Genomic DNA, 17,486 nt, shown 5'->3' with positions numbered 1-17,486 from the left:
GTTCCTCGTAAGTACATGGACAACTGCTAAATTTTATTTCGTACAAAGCCCTAACACTGACCAATTGCCACAACCTCAGTGAGTAATTTGTGGTACTGTTCTGGGAAATTAAGCTATCAAACCGCCGTAACTTTATCGAGATCTCAACACAAAACATTCATATTTAGTCAACAAACCCATTGAATTCTTCATGCGTAAAAGAGGTGCACTTAAAAATAAAATTAAATAAATAAAATTATTTCCTAAGTTTCAACCAATGGTACTCTTTAATTCTTAACCCTTAAATTGGCAATTTATCCTATAGGATACAACAGGTTAATAGGCTATATGCTATAATTTTAATAGAATAGAAAAAAAAATGGTAGGAAAATTAAAAATTTCACTATACTATAATATTGCACAGCATATAAAATATGGATATTGCGATAGTTGTTTTCTTTACAGTCCGACACGGTTTAATAAACTAGTGTTAGAAATGAAGTTCCGCCAATTTAAGGGTTAAGATGGTTATGGCGTGTTATTATTCGGTTGAGAAGCTCTTATCATACAGTTTGCTATCCAAAAATCTGAAAGTTAGAATTTATAAAACAGTTATATTACCGGTTGTACTGTATGGTTGTGAAACTTGGACTCTCACTCTGAGAGAGGAACATAGGTTAAAGGTGTTTGAGAATAAGGTTCTTAGGAAAATATTTGGGGCTAAGCGGGATGAAGTTATAGGAGAATGGAGAAAGTTACACAACACAGAACTGCACGCATTGTATTCTTCACCTGACATAATTAGGAACTTAAAATCCAGACGTTTGAGATGGGCAGGGCATGTAGCACGTATGGGCGAATCCATAAATGCATATAGAGTGTTAGTTGGGAGACCGGAGGGAAAAAGACCTTTGGGGAGGCCGAGACGTAGATGGAAGGATAATATTAAAATGGATTTGAGGGAGGTGGGGTGTGATGATAGAGACTGGATTAATCTTGCACAGGATAGGGACCGATGGCGGGCTTATTTGAGGGCGGCAATGAACCTTCGGGTTCCTTAAAAGCCATTTGTAAGTAAGTAAGATGGTTAAGATACGTCCAAATTCCTTACTATAATAATACCGGAGAGCTAGCAGTTCTACGCGCGAACGACGCTGGTGCTGTTACCTAGGCGGCCGGTGTGCACACAGTATAGGAAATACTCGCGAAACAAGCTGTAATCAACTGTAATGTGTATTGTTGCTGGGCTAGTTAATAGTTTTATTAATTAGTGCTGTGTTAAAATGTCAGAATGTATATGTGCTGTTTATAATTGCTACAATTACAGCATTACAAATTGCTCCAAATCGTACTTTCGATTTCCGAGAGTTCATAAAACGTGAGTCAAAAAAATTCTTTATTAGGCCTAATGCCTTTGTCTGTGTAACGATAAAACAATAAAAATTAGCTTTTTTATTTAGGCCTAATAAATGAATAGAAGTTAAAATATATTGGAATTTTTTAGTTTTTAGCAAATTAAGTTTTATTGTTGTCCACATGCCTTTATTAACTATTACAAGCACCAGATTACTACCATTTTTATCTTTGCAGCTGTCAGCAATGAGTATATAAAGCGTTATTGTAAATTCATTCTTAATGTCAGAATTAATTTTGTCTCACTAAAGCAAAGAAAAAATACACGACAATTAATTACGGAAAATAAATGAAGCATGCAATATTTCTCATACTATGCAGCTTTGATATAAAATAATGTTGCATTAAATACGATACTATTTAACATTTCTTAAGTATCTCGTATATTATTCCACATTAATAACTCGCGTTTTAAACAACAGTCCGATTTCCGCTATGTTAATATTTGTATTTGTGGAAATAATTCCACGCCGCTCCGCTAGATGTCAAGTCCGCGATATTTCGCACTCACGTCAATGCTGCTAGTATACAGCTGTCCGGTATTATTATAGTAAGGTATTTGATACGTCCATCATAATTATTATTGATATTTGTGTTAGTTAAATATATAAACTTAAAAAGAAATTGGAAAGGTAGTTTCGAGTAAATTTGTTAGGACTGAGCCCTCGACTTACTTAGAAAAAGAATTTACCAGGCCGCAGTCCCTGAAAGGTTGAGAACCACTGTTCTAAGTCTCAGTTCTGGGTCGTAGTGTCCCCCTCCTGCTAATCAATTCCATTAAAAATACCTACACTACTGGTTGGATGATCGTTCACCTCTGCTGAGGTATGCGGTTGTGAGGTCAACAGTCGGATGGTCAGCCTTAGCCCTCCAGGATCTGTCAAGCCACGGATTTAAATAACAATAATAAAGCTTAACAGAAAAGAAAAACTGTTTTACTAAATCAGCCACAAAGAAACCTTGAAGACAAAGCATGCACTGTTTTAATTGTGAGAAACTAGTCGGTTATTTTAAACAATGACGCAGTGCGTTCTATTAGTGAGACCCACCCGACTGTCTCATCTGTTGTGCAGATCAGTTATTTGGTGGATGCTCAATGTGAATTGTATCGGGCGCTTTGAGGTTCCCTCCACAGTCGTACGTATTAATTTTGAGGCCGTTTTGGGCTCTGACACACTCGCGTCCCACTCCATTCGATACGTGACTGTCATACAGCCTTGAGTGGACTCACCACGCCTCTCTGCCAATGTCGTCGCCGCATTCGTGCGTCCGGTGCAGTGGAGAGTGGTCAAGCCTCCAGGTGCTTCCAGCAACTTGCTGCGTTACAGGTGTCAGTGTTTACATCAGTGTGAAGCGAACGTCAAGCTGTGCTCATGAGTAACTAACCATCATTGAGGAGGAAGTATGAAATAGCATTCACATTTAGATAATATATATAATTATATATGATATACTTTTTTATACAATCCAACTTATATATTAATTTTATGGATTTTTAGTTTGTCGAATATTTATTTTTGATAAGCATGCTTATATACATATCATCATCATCATCATCATCATCATCATCATCCTTATATCGGCAGTGGTTCAAATGTTAGCGTCTCCAACAAGATTTCGCTTCGATTACTGATAGAAAAGTGAAGGGAAAAAAGTGGATATGGTACTTGAGGAAATTCTTATGACTGAATACAACGTCTATACAGGAATTAGTGTAATGGAATTATGATAAATAAATACAATTTGCTGTAAGATTTAAGCTTGTCTAATGACGGAATCCAATAATAATAATAATAATAATAATAATAATAATAATAATAATAATAATAATAATAATAAACGGTAAAGGTAAAGGTATCCCCGTAACATGCCAAGAAGGCACTTGGGGGGACATACAGGTAGAGCCCCATGCTTTCCATGACCTCGGCACTACAATGAGGTGGTGTGGTCGGCACCACGCTCTGACCGCCTTTTATCCCCGGGAAAGACCCGGTACTCAATTTTATAGGAGGCTGAGTGAACCTCGGGGCCGTTCTGAAAGTTTGGCAACGAGAAAAAATCCTGTCACCATCTGGGATCGAACCCCGGACCTACCAGTCCGTAGCCAGCTGCTCTACCAACTGAGCTACCAATAATAATAATAATAATAATAATAATAATAATAATAATAATAATAATAATAATAATAATAATAATAATAATTAATGCTGTTGATCGATCAAAATATTTAATCGATTAACTATTTGAATTTAATCGATTAATCGATAGATTATTCGAGTTTTGATTGAGTTGGAAAAATGTTTTAATATACTGTAATACACAATTACTGTTAAATTTAACTTGCGTTCTGTGATAAGCATAAGTATTAAATGTTGTATATCTGTATAATTATATTGTATCGTTATATTACAAAACAACTATTTTAATTACTTACTAACATATTTATTATGAGGTTTATAATTTAGTGTGTCAATTTCTCCGGGAATTTTTTAGACACACATAAATAACAAAAAATATGAAGACTCATCTAGTTAATACTGCTTCATCCATGATTTTAAACATGTGAGTGCATTCACATGCTCCGAATTAAGTGCCGCTCTACGTTTAGTAACAATGTTTCCTGCATCACTAAACACGAAAATTTTTTTTTCTGTCAAGCACTTCTCCACGATCGTTCAATTTAAATCAAAACGTTTCACCGAGTTTATCTCTCAAATTCTCATATGACATAATAGAGTTTACACTTTTCACAAACCAGAGGAAACTGATTTTTTTTTCTTTATCAAACTAGACACACAATCTTCATATACAAACTAAGTACAGAAACTGCAACTGCAAAAGTACAGCGGTCAAGAAAGAAGACTGGCCCCTATTGTAATCGAATTACCAGAGTTTAGAAAGAGAAGAAGATAGTCACGCTGTCACTTGCACACAGTGTAGACATAGTTATTTTATAAGGGATGAGGGGGACGAATCCCAGAAAAGAATGTATTTCATATGCTAGGAAGATGAGCTGACCAGGTGGAAGTTTTCTTGGAAAACCATAAAACTTAATAAGGGTTTCACATTGTGTTTCAACTTTCAATAGAGGTAAACTAAGTCACTGTCCTCATATCTCCTTCTCTTTCTGAAGTGTTTGTGCAAAAAATTTCCGTAAGCTACCTGGTTTACAGTTAGAAAATAACAGTACCATTGTGCTTTTAAGTAAGCAATTTCCGAGAGAGAAATATTGTCGGAATTTTTAGTATGAGTTTGTATTAACAAAATAATAATTAATATCAACTACAAACGATTAATTTTAATCGACTCGATTATTCGATTAAATATTTTTGATCAATTAATCTTACAAAATAAATTGATCGATTAATCGATTAGATTAATCGATTAAATCTCACAACATTAATAATAGTAATAGTAACAATAATAATACTAATAATAATAATAATAGTAATAATAGACTAATAATAACACTAATAATAATAGGCCTAATAAAAATATATTAAAATGGAATGTACTATTTAGAGGAAAATAAAGGACTGTTTCTGAGCCACAAAAATGACCATTATGTTCTCCTTTCGGTAGGACAGCCCTGCTTTGGGAATATGTGTTCTTCCTTCTTCCGTAAGTGTGATAGAACGCCTAAATTTCCTCCTTTGTAGAATGTGAACTTCAAATTATTATACAGAGTGGTAGTAAAATAACTTGCAGATTGAAAGGTACGCTAGGGTACACGTAACTGAATAGAAGACGTATATTACGTTTTGTGATTAAATGCACTGTTAATTAGAAAATTAAGTTTGAAGTTTCAGCAGTCCGGCAACATCGCCGCTAAAACACTCTACTCGTGATACAGATGTAAGGTGTCAACGAACTCTGTGTGTCTCGGCAGATGAGCTGTTCTCTGCCAAGATTTCCCCACTTGCTCGCATCGTGCAATGGCTTCAAATTAGAGTTTTTAAAATTAAATGTACATGAAATTCGTCCATGCTATTGAAATACGCCAGAGGGATAAATTATTCTTTATTAGATTTCCTATCGATATGGACAAAAATCACGAACCTACTCTCAATAGTTATAGAATAAGAGATTTGTTAAACATCTGAGGAAAAAAACATTCGTTTCTGAAAAAAAAACTATGAACTTCTATCAATATGATGATATGATATGATATTTATTTGTCAGTCAACTTTACAACTCACAGTTATGGTGGACCTTCACATTTCTGTTTTTCGATCCACCTTCCCTTTAATACATACAACTCTTTTCTATTAGTGTATTCTTTGCCGAGAATTTCTTGATTACTTTCTCATGTTCTGTTAAGACTGAATTGCTATATGTCCTTCTCTCTCTATCCTCTTCTATTCTCTCCCTCCTACTTAGACTGCCTCCCTTCCATTTCTCGCTCACCTATTAAATATTGCATATTCCTTCCTTAATAATAATTTGCGTTATTTATTTATTTTCTTCTCTACCCTCAAATCCTACCTACTCTTAATCATTGTTTTCCAGCTATTTTCTCCTACATTACTTGCTGACTTTTTTCGTTTACTCTATTTTACAACACTTACATCACTTTTTTTTCCTACCCTCTGTTTATTTACATATTGATCCCTTTCTCTTCGCTTCACTCCTAAATTTCCTATTTTATTCCTCTTTCCATATATTTATTTCTATAATACTCCTACAGTTATAGTACCCTTCATACTACTCTCAACCCATAACATTGAAAAACATCAAATATCTAATTCACTTAATTACACTTGCAATTTCTCTCTCATTCCACTTTACATTTGTTCAGATTTTTTTTTTCACTTTAATTCTCTTGCATTCATTGTTTGATAGTCTATCTTATTACACTCTTACATTTAACACTTTTTTCTCTGTTCCTTTTCATACACTTTTTCCACCCCTAACTTTCTTGCACTCACTTTTTAGCACTCTTTTTCTTCGCTAATAACCTCTCCAAAGCCCTATCTATTCTGTCCTCACAATCACTAATATCTGTTAGTCGCTTCATTCCTTCACTCGTTCTTATCATGTCTTCTCTTGCATTTCCTCCATTAGTCTTGTCTATGCTCCTGACCTAGACACTTCCAGCTGTTTCCCTAATCCTTCGTCCGCAGTATTTTGTATCTGCCTCACGTTTTGTTTTCCTCCTTGGTTTATTCTGGTCAGCTGTTTCGTCCTCGAAGTAGGCGTCAGATATCGACATTGTACATCTCTCGTTTCATTGATATTGAAGTTTTGTGTCGTTTGCATTTTTTCATTCTTCCTAGCGTGCTGCCTTGACGTACGCATATTTTCACGTTCATTGAACCTCCGTTTCACCGCGCCTTGCTTCACCTGGCTTTTCTCGATTTCAGTCCAAAACTCTGGTTTGTCACAATTCTTTTCACAGTATTCGAGAACGTACACTTTATCATTGATTTTCAATTTATCATCGATCATGATCGCAAAATGTCCTTTACTTCTCGCTGTTTTCAGATATGGTAACAATAATTTTCTTCTTCTTCTTCTTCTTCTTCTTCTTACTTCGTAACTAAAATCATTTACAAAGCGCAATTTTGTTCCCCTCGCATTTTTCACTCTGTTCATAATCATTTCTTTTGTCCTTAAATTTTGAAATTTCAGCAAGATTGGCCGAAATTTTCCCTTCCCCACCCTATAAATTTCTTCTATATGGCAAAATATCAATATGACGTTATAGTTTTTTATTACATACAACATGAGCTATTCGCTCTGGAAATCTGCAGGGCTATTTCACTTCCACTCTGTATATCGAATCCTCCTCTGAGCACGAGAACACACTCTTTCAGGAGAGTGTTAGAATTTTTTAATTTACAATTTCTTTGTATTGTATTTTTTAGCAATAAACAATGTTATTATTAAAAAATTTTCCCACTGCACCGCAAAATGAAGAAGCCTTAGTTAATAAAGAAAATGTGGAAGAAACTGCAGTAACTCTTTATGGAAACAGTGTAGGATATTTAGACATGCCGTGCAACAAACACTTCAAGGACTTGGATATTTTCTAGTGGGCTTCGCTGGAGCTGTTCTTCTGTGGTTTGAAGTGGAAAAGAGAGCTGAGTTGATAGCTAAGCAAGACTTTTTAAAATATTGATAGTGATACAGAGGTTTTCATTATTAGTTTTCGATATACAGTATTATTATCTTCAGAAAATTGTAGAATAAATAATGATCTTTTTTGCCAAGTTTGTTTCCATTATTTTAAACTAAAAAAAGACTAACCTAGTTATACAAAATCATTTTATTATATCTTATGTAAGTGGTGTGGTAAAATTATGATGTGGGGGAAGTTAGGGATGCAGTTTCAGTAAAAGCCTAGTTAAGGGGTACGTAAAAAAAACGGTTTGGAAACGTTGCCCTAATGGGATTCTACGAGCTTATCTTTATATTTATCTTTAATTTCGGAAACCAGATTAACACTACAAATCTAGCCTACGTTGCAGGTAACTACTGTTATTACGCAAATCACCGTACACAAGCTGTAACACAATACTGATTAGCGGTTTCCTGTGTTATGAAAGAGAGAAGCAAATACAGAACGATAGACGTGGGGTTCTTAAAAATTAGTATTATAGAGCTGTAATTCCAAGAGTTGTTCTCGGTGATCAGTAGTCACTATTCTTGCTATTATATTCCAGGTTCACAAGTTCAAACCCGTCGAAGTCGGTGCAATATTAACGGCGATAAAACCTTTCAGAATAGAAGTTAGCCTATCATAGATTTAACGAAACTCGTGTGTTGGACAAGCCCGTGGTCCAGGTAACACAGACTTTTTCTCCGTGTATTTCGATTCCCCTGTGACATCGCAACAATTCTCAATAATAATAATCATCATCCATTCATTCATTACTTACTTACAAATGGCTTTTAAGAAATCCGGAGGTTCATTGCCGCCCTCACATAAGCCCGCCATCTGTCCCTATTTTGAGCAAGATTAATCCAGTTCTTAGCATCATATCCCAACTCTCTCAAATCCATTTTAATACTATCCTCCCATCTACGTCTCGGTCTCCCCAAAAATCTTTTCTCTCCGGTCTCCCAACTAACATTCTATATGCATTTCTGGATTCACCCACACGTGCTACATGCCCTGCCCATCTCAAACGTCTGGATTTAATATTCCTAAATATGTCAGGTGAAAAATACAATGCGTGCAGATCTGCTTTATGTAACTTTCTCCATTCTCCTGTAACTTCATCTCTCTTAGCCCCAAATATTTTCCTAAGCATCTTATTTTCAAACGCCTTTAACCTCTGTTCCTGTTCAAGTTTAACAACTATATAGAACAGCCGGTAAATTCTAACTTTCAGCTTTTTTGAGTGCAGACTGAATGACAAAAGTTTCTCAACCGAATAACAGACATTTTCCATATTTATTCTGCGTTTAATTTTCTCCCGAGTGTCATTTATATTTGTTAATGTTGATCCAAGATATTTTAATTTTTCCACCTCTTCAAAGGATAAATTTCTAATTTTCATATTTCCATTTCGTACAATATTCTGGTCACGAGACATAATCGTCATTCATTCGTTACGAGTGTAATGTAAATCCACTGCGTGTGGTGCATTCTGGATAATTTCTGACGAACTAGGTGGTCTACGCTTTTCGGCACTAACGACATCTATAACCGATCACAGAGTCCGGCGAATAACGGCCAGTTATGGGGAGAGGGAGACTTAGGAAATGCAAACGAATTTTGACCTTCAATGAGGTCTAAAACCAAATTTTATGAGCCATTTTTCACATACATCAAAATTTAGCTGTGTTAGTCATATCATCATTACCTACATCACTGGCGGTGATAAATTCTACTTCACAGGTTCCTCCACCCAAAGGTAAAATTCTGTAGGCTACAATTCCAGATTACCAGAGTCCATAAAATACCTACCAAAAAAAGTTTTTGAAAGTTAATACAAGGAAATATGTAAAAAAAAAAAGACCTACAAAAATGTATCTGTCACTACCGATTGTAAAACACAGAAATACTGTTAACGTAAAATATTTCGCTCTTCTAGTCCTTGTCGTCAACGAAACAAGCCAGATGCGACACAACTTATAGTACAGTAGAGGCAGAGTGGTAACTTATAGGCTAAATTAGAATTGAAATATGTGTCTACTGTGAACTGAGTATCGTAGCTTGCAGCAGTGGGATAAAGACTGTCGAAGACAGAGTGTTTGTATTTGATCTACAGGTCTAGCTGAGAAGTGAAGATTCTAGGAGAACCCTGTGAAGCACGTGTGCTCCAACTGATTGGTTGGCTTTACGAGGGCTGGATTAGGGACGGATCCGTACCCTAGTCATGAGTTATTCTATTGTGCACCCTATACGTATATATGCGATGATTGTCAATTCCGTAAGGTGATATGGGTGGTATTCGCGAATCCGACGCTGACACATGGGCCATCCTGTCACAGCCTCTGATAGAACATGGTCCCATCCGCATACGAGTACCCAGATAAGTCCCAGGGGCTCGAAGCCTCAAGTCTTTCTTATCATCGTCGACTGACAGGTGGGCCATTCTGATCAGCCACTGAAAGAGCAAGGTCCCATCCGCATACTAGTAGCCCGATAAGCCGCAGTATCGGAAACCCGCACTGTCCCCAAGACTTCACCACAGTTTATTTTTACTATTGCAGATGATAGGTGAAATGAGGGGGAAGTGGAGTGTGTTGGTGAAATGACAGAGGGAAACGAGAGTACCCCGAGAAAACTATGTGAAACTTCTGCTTTGTCTACCATTAATTCCATCACGACCTGACCGCGAATCGAACTGCTTTGTCTACCATAAATTTCACCACGACCTGGCCGGGATCGAACCCTGGCTACCTGGATGGAAGACCAGCGCGCTAGCACTTGAGCCACAGACGCGGTGCTCAACAGTCCAACAAAATCTGTACCTCAGAGGTAAAGTATGAAAAGTCCAAATTTTTCGATTTTGATATTATAGCATTTCGGATTTGTTTTTTTTTTTTTTTTTTTTTTTTTTAATGAAAATATGTTAGAGATAGACTACGATAAGTACCACGTAACTCTGCTTACTTTTATGTCTCTTATAACTTTCAAGGTATACTATGGTACCACTAAGTTATATCAAAAATAAAATAAATAGGTTTATAACTTTACAAGGAATGAAAGAAAACACCATGAAATTTGTGGTTCTTGGTTTCCGGATTTCTGCCGCTTTATCTCGGTTGCTGGAGCTGACATTTCGACCATCTTGCTACGGTCGTTCTCAGAGCTGTGGATATGACGTGCTCAGGTCGCAGGAACCCGGAAAGCAAAAACCAATGACACAGGTCGCGGAAGCCTGCTCCAACACCGTGAAATTCCTTTTTTATCTCTATCCTAATGTTGATAAAATTTACTGCTGATACAGTACCTCTAAGGTACAGAAATATTACTCAAACACAGTTTTACATTATTTCAGAAGCTGTTGTTTGTGCTTTGGAGTTCTCATTGTTAGCCAGTTTTCGGCATTTCAGTAAGCTTTCCTGTTCCTACTTCTGTACAACTTTTGAGAAGAGTTTCGATCTGGGATTTCGTAAGGCTTCCTTGTCCATCTGAGAGAACTTTTACGCTGATCCCGAGTTAGACGCAATCTCACTACATTCCAGGTTTTGAGTAGCCAACTCTGCTCGTCTTTGGTCCAGTACCGTTGGTGCTTCGCCAACTGGAGGTTGGGGATTGCTATGGAATGATACATAGTGTTCTGCCAAGGGTAGATCTTTCACTGCAAACCCAGCATTCTCCAATCTTTTCTATTTTCTGCCTTAATCTTAGTTTCCGCATACGACCTATATATCTTAAGTCGTCTGTCATCTGACATCTTCTTCTGCCCCGAACTCTTCTTCATTTCACCATTCCTTCCAGTGCATCCTTCAGTAGGCAGTTTCTTCTCAGCCAGTGACCTAACCAATTCCTTTTTCTCTTTCTGATCAGTTTCAGCATCATTCTTCAGTACAGTTTCATTTCCTATTCTGTCTGTCTATTTCACACACTCCAATTTTCTCCATATTCACATTTCAAAACTAGTCGCTTTTATTCACTTCGTCGTAATATCCATGTTTCTGCTCCCATATAATGCCACACACCACACAAAGCACTTCACTAGTCTCTTCCTTAGTTCTTTTTCCAGTGGTCAGCAGAAGATGCACCTTTTTCTACTTTATTAAAAGCTTCCTTGGTCATTGCTATCCTCCTTTTTATTTCCTGGCAACAGCTCATGTTACTGCTTATAGTATACCCCAAGTATTTGAAGCTATCTATTTGCTCTACTGATTCATTTAATATTAGCACGTTTACCTTTCTTGATAACGGAATGGAAATCGGACGGAATGATGTTAATGCCTAACGTGGGGAAAAGAAACAACCCTGAGAAAACCCCTATCTGCGACCTTGTCCGCTACAAGTATCACTATGCATTTCTTTTTAATCTCGGGTCTTACCGGGACTCGAATTCGGACCACCTGAGTGACAGAGTTGCTTTTTAGTCGACTAAATCTGATGTCGCTAGCCACGAACCGAACATTTTAAGTTGGGAGAGGACAATGGTCTCTCCTTTCCTCTAGAATCAGTGCAGTTCTTAACAGTGACCTCGAGGACTGGCTCCCAGATATGAAGGGACATGGTTGGATAAGTAACTTGGGACTGTTCCAAGTTTCCGCGAAAGGAAAAAGAAATTACTGGTATTGTTTATTTTTCTTCTAGAGTATCCAAGTCAGTTTTTTCAACTCTTACCACAACCGTGGTTATATAATACGTTACTCTTTTCACTACAAGGCTGAAACCAAGCCTATGATTAACTCCAGACAGTGCAAAAGCTATTGAATAACACTCTCGAATTCCATTCTTGTAAATTTCTTCGCTGATCCCGAAGTAGGTACAATCTCACTACACAAGGTCATATGTCATACGTCATGCCGTCGCATATACAGAAAGATGGAACTAAAAGTGGAATCTACACTTTGACCGATATTTGTCAAAGTTGCACATTTGACCTTCATAATCAGGAAATAAAAACATGTGCTATATTAAAATTGGACAAATGGCTGTTAAATTAATTTTAAAACATAATAAAAATAAATACGATCAAACATTCATGTATAATATTAAAATGCAATCTTCTACAGTCAATTGTTCTCTATTATTTTCTGTTGTATTCAACATCTATTTCCACGAGGCCGTGGAAAAAATAACACGATTATACCAAATATCTTACTAGTAAGGTATTTGATTGTACCAGTGTTGATACATTATGAAGGCCAACATCTAGATTATTCATGAAATAATATCTTTGCGCAGTCCAGGACCGTATTATGAGTTTCTCAATATGATAGTGAGCAGTCTAGCTATGTGTTTTATTCAACTTAATTTTTTTAATTCTTTGAAACCACAAGGACTGCCACTACATAATTTAATACTTAATATTGAATCACCAATAGTAGGCCTACATACTACTGTGATATATTGACCCATCAAAATTATGCAATGAAACAAGAATTGGTGTAAAAAAAAACTCATGCAAAACGTAATAGAAGTGACAATATTAACTCGCAAAAAGGAAAGGAGAAGAGGTTTTTGTTCCACGTAGTCCTATAATGGCCACTAACATGTCTTTCGATTTTAAACAACTGCAATTTCAGCATGACTAGCGTGAATAATAGCCATATTAAAATGAATCTGAAGGACAGTCGCTCAAAGTTGCAGACATTAACTTAGAAACTCCGTGTTTTCCATATTGCCAAATATGTAACTTGCTATCGAATGGGCACACCTAAACATTTATATGTATACATAATTATATTTATGCAAAGAAGGGGGAAACAAAGAAATGGGTTTGGAAGTAAATCCCGAAAAGACAAAGTATATGATTATGTCTCGTGACGAGAATATTGTACGAAATGGAAATATAAACATTGCAAATTTATCCTTTCAAGAGGTGGAACAATTCAAATACCTGGGAGCAACAAATATAAATGATACTCGGGAGGAAATTAAAGAGAGAATAAATATGGGAAATGCCTGTTATTATTCGGTTGAGAAGCTTTTATCATCCAGTCTGTTGTCAAAAAATCTGAAAGTTAGAATTTATAAAACAGTTATATTACCGGTTGTTCTTTATGGTTGTGAAACTTGGACTCTCAGTTTGAGAGAGGAACATAGGTTAAGGGTGTTTGGGATAAGGTGCTTAGGAAAATATTTGGGGCTAAAAGGGATGAAGTTACAGGAGAATGGAGAAAGTTACACAACGCAGAACTGCACGCATTGTATTCTTCACCTGACATAATTAGGAACATTAAATCCAGACGTGAGATAGGCAGGGCATGTAGCACGTATGGGCGAATCCAGAAATGCATATAGTGTGTTAGTTGGGAGGCCGGAGGAAAAAAGACCTTTGGGGAGGACAAGACGTAGATGGGAAGATAATATTAAAATGGATTTGAGGGAGGTGGGATATGATGATAGAGACTGGATTGGTCTTGCTCAGGATAGGGACCTATGGCGGGCTTATGTGAGGGCGGCAATGAACCTCCGGGTTCCTTAAAACCCAGTAAGTAAGTACTGTATATGTTTTGAATTTGTGAGATATCACTTCTCAAGTCATATTTTTAAAAGAACTGGGTATGATATAAGCGGACGTACAATGGTCAAGGGGTAAAAGAATCTTCCAATATAAAATACGTATATATTATCTTCTTATTGAGGTCCTGTCTGATATGTATCTTACTTGACGATATGTGTCAGAGGAAGAAGAATTGTTTGTATGCATCTGAAGTCTGACTAGTGGAATATTTAGCTAGTAGGTGGTGTATACAAAGGAGGGGGAAAGGAACTGACCACCCTACCCCATTATTTCCTGGCCTAGTTGCCTCAAGTGGTGCCTTGTTATGAGGTTCATACCTGTATTCGGACAGTTGAATAAGCAACAACGCTAGAAACCTGTACACAGCAGCCAACCCCATGTAATGTAGGCTATATTGTGGAAAAAGAACCCGAAGACTTGCACTGCAGCCTAAGGCTTATTGTGCTTAGGCCCAACACTCCTGTTCTGTAGTAAAGTTAACATAAAGAAATGAAACAAGGCAAGTTATTTAATAATAATTGTCACAGACCAGAACATTACGTGCTGCATACAGATTGCATGTTTTGAAAATACAGTCCCTTCATCGACCTTACTTTGAGAAGCGCTGATAAGCCGTCAATGGGAAATTTAATTACTGAAAAGCTTCACACGCGTTTCACTTCAGACAGAAAAACTCCGAATTCAAAATTATGTGGTTGGAGATTGAAAAACTCCGAGGTCTGCACCATGACAGATATAAAAAATGAAAGTTCGAGAAAAGTGACGAAAAACTTTTCCCAGTTTTCATGATTCGTAAACCTTAAGTACATTACGTACCACGGAAACCTCTACTGACAGTCACAGCTGGTTCAGAAGAACGTATGTATTTAAATTACAGAAATAGCCCAACTCTAAACGTCAGCCTTCACTGTGTCCAATTCATCTACATTCAGTTTTCTTATGTGTTTATTTAGACAGCGCCTTCACTTCACATTTCAGCCAGTTGCGAGCAATTTTCATGGAGGAAACATCTCTTTTAACTCTTTAAGCGTGTTAAATACTAAAGAACAAAGATTTAACATGTAGATGTTATTATTATATATTATTATAATGTACCGAAGTACATATGATATTTCCATGCAGATATTCTGCGTCATCATACGATGAAAGAGTAATGGAACGGAGAAAAATTCTCTCCGGCGCCGGGATTTGAACCCTGGTTTTCAGCTCTACATGCTGACGCTTTATCCACTAAGCCATACTGGATTCCACCCCGGCGTCGGAGAGAATTTTTCTCCGTTCCATTACTCTTTCATCGTATGATGACGCAGAATATCTGCATGGAAATATCATATGTACTTCGGTACATTATAATAATATATATGATATGCGTAAATCACTTTGTGATTTAAGACGGCGCTTATTCCGTCGGATCCCGGCCAACTAGTCACTCATTACGAGTGCACCTCAGCGCAAATGTGGACTTCGGTCCTAGGTTCATAGATATCTATGACGTAGTGCAGAGGGCGGCCACTAGAGGGAACCCAAGAGTTGGAACTTAAAACTGAGACGATTCTTCCGACGCCGGGGTGGAATCCGGCGTGGCTTAGTGGATAAAGCGTCAGCACGTAGAGCTGAAAACCCGGGTTCAAATCCCGGCGCCGGAGAGAATTTTTCTCCATTCCATTACTCTTTCATCGTATGTAGATATTACTTCTTCCATTGTCAATCGTAATAATATTGTACTCTGCTATCCTCATTTGTTTCATTTCCTTCCTTTTTTTTTTTCCTTAATCGGGCTTGTTCATAAATAATTGGCGACAGGGTATTAGTTCGGAAGGGATTCTATTATAGCCCAGAATACACACATCGAAGTGGTTATGTTATTCAAGCTGATTTATTATAGTCCCGTCGCTCTTATTTCCGGCAGCCAATCACGTTACAGGTCGGCTACATTTAAACGTGTGCGTCTTGTGATTCGCTGATGAAGATAAAGAAGGCTCGATAAATACGTAATATAATCGCCCGCCATTTTTGCTCTTTCGTTGGCGTTCGCAGAAAGCACACGAGGACGTTATTTGGCGCTCAATTATTTGCTGAATTATAGTGCATTTGATTTAATAACATAGGAGCTACGAAATGATAATGTTTAACGGTGTGGCAAATAGATCCCTCGTCCGGTAGCTCGGCAACGAAAGAACAAAAATGGCGAACGATACTTCCTACCTAGACTTTATAGAGCCTTCAGTTTCTAAGACGTAAGCAAAGAGGCGGAGTCACGCCGGGAATAACAGCGTCGCGACTATAGGAGATGGGTGTTCATCTACCTAAACCTGGGGATGGCGCCAGCCTCCCTATCCTCTTGTCTCAGGACTACGGCTAGTGGACCCGTCTGGTGTCTCTGCCCACCCTAGAATCATACCGGCAGAGGCTAGATATGAGCGGGTTGGGGTTGGCACGAGTTGCCATGTACAGGTTCCTAGCGAGTTGAGCAATGAACTCGTCGATGGTTGACAAATTTAGCTCATCATGGAACTTCTCTCTCGAGGCGACTGGAGGAGATGGCTTACTTACTTACTTACAAATGGCTTTTAAGGAACCCGAAGGTTCATTGCCGCCCTCACATAAGCCCGCCAGCGGTCCCTATCCTGTGCAAGATTAATCCAGTCTCTATCATCATACCCCACCTCCCTCAAATCCATTTTAATATTATCCTCCCATCTACGTCTCGGCCTCCCTAAAGATCTTTTTCCCTCCGGTCTCCCAACTAACACTCTATATGCATTTCTGGATTCGCCCATACGTGCTACATGCCCTGCCCATCTCAAACGTCTGGAGGAGATGGCTAATGATTCGAACTACCTGGTTCTAGATAACTTCTAGTTTACGGAGATGAGTCACTGTCGCGAACAACGCTGTATCAGAGTGCGCTGCCGACCACACCACTCCTTTCCAATACTGAAGTCAAGAAAGCATGGAGCTGTCCCCAAGCACCCTCAAAGTATATAAAGGGATGTTTTTACCTTTTAATAGGATGCTTTTGTATAGTAATAGTAATAGCAATTTATTCACCATAAAGAATTTTACAAATCATGGCTTCGTCAATCTTATTTCTAAGTATTAATCCAGTTTCTGATTATACAATAGACATATTTATGAATTTGTAGCTTTGTTATTGCAGGACATCTGCTGACATGATTTAAGAAGAACTGTATCTAAGATAGTATAATAATAATAATAATAATAATAATAATAATAATAATAATAATAATAATAATAATAATAATAATAATAATAGAAATGTTCTTAACAGCAATAACGACCTATATGTCTTCACAATTACACATTAGTAGGCACTTTCATGCAAGGTCTAAAGACATAAATTCCTCTACAGTATATGGCATATGATGCAGCAGCAACCTGTTGACTATGCTTTTAAACTTCTTTTGTTTACTACTTATTATGGAGCTTGGAATTTTATTATACATGTTTATGCCTCTATGT

The 17,486-nt window shown here is 37.4% G+C and overlaps 1 protein-coding gene across 4 annotated transcripts in view; it reads left to right on the top strand.

Moving 5' to 3' along the window:
- Window positions 1–17,486, top strand: part of LOC138694779 (membrane progestin receptor gamma-like) — a 60,345-nt gene that overhangs the window by 20,903 nt on the left and 21,956 nt on the right. Inside the window, exons 1-2 of one of the 4 annotated variants that reach the window (XM_069818838.1) lie at window positions 2,491–2,794; window positions 10,057–10,324. The exons of 1 other annotated variant lie outside the window; for it this stretch is intronic. The gene's annotated coding sequence lies outside the window, so the exon portion shown is untranslated. Of the gene's footprint in view, window positions 1–2,490; window positions 2,795–10,056; window positions 10,325–17,486 lie in introns of those variants that run through there. 2 more of the 4 variants (XM_069818840.1, XM_069818839.1) reach the window with 2 other exon arrangements.

Source organism: Periplaneta americana, chromosome 2, assembly GCF_040183065.1.
Source record: "Periplaneta americana isolate PAMFEO1 chromosome 2, P.americana_PAMFEO1_priV1, whole genome shotgun sequence".
NCBI lineage: Eukaryota > Metazoa > Arthropoda > Insecta > Blattodea > Blattidae > Periplaneta > Periplaneta americana.
Note: the sequence above shows the minus strand (reverse complement) of the source record. Positions and strands in the feature narration are given on the sequence as shown.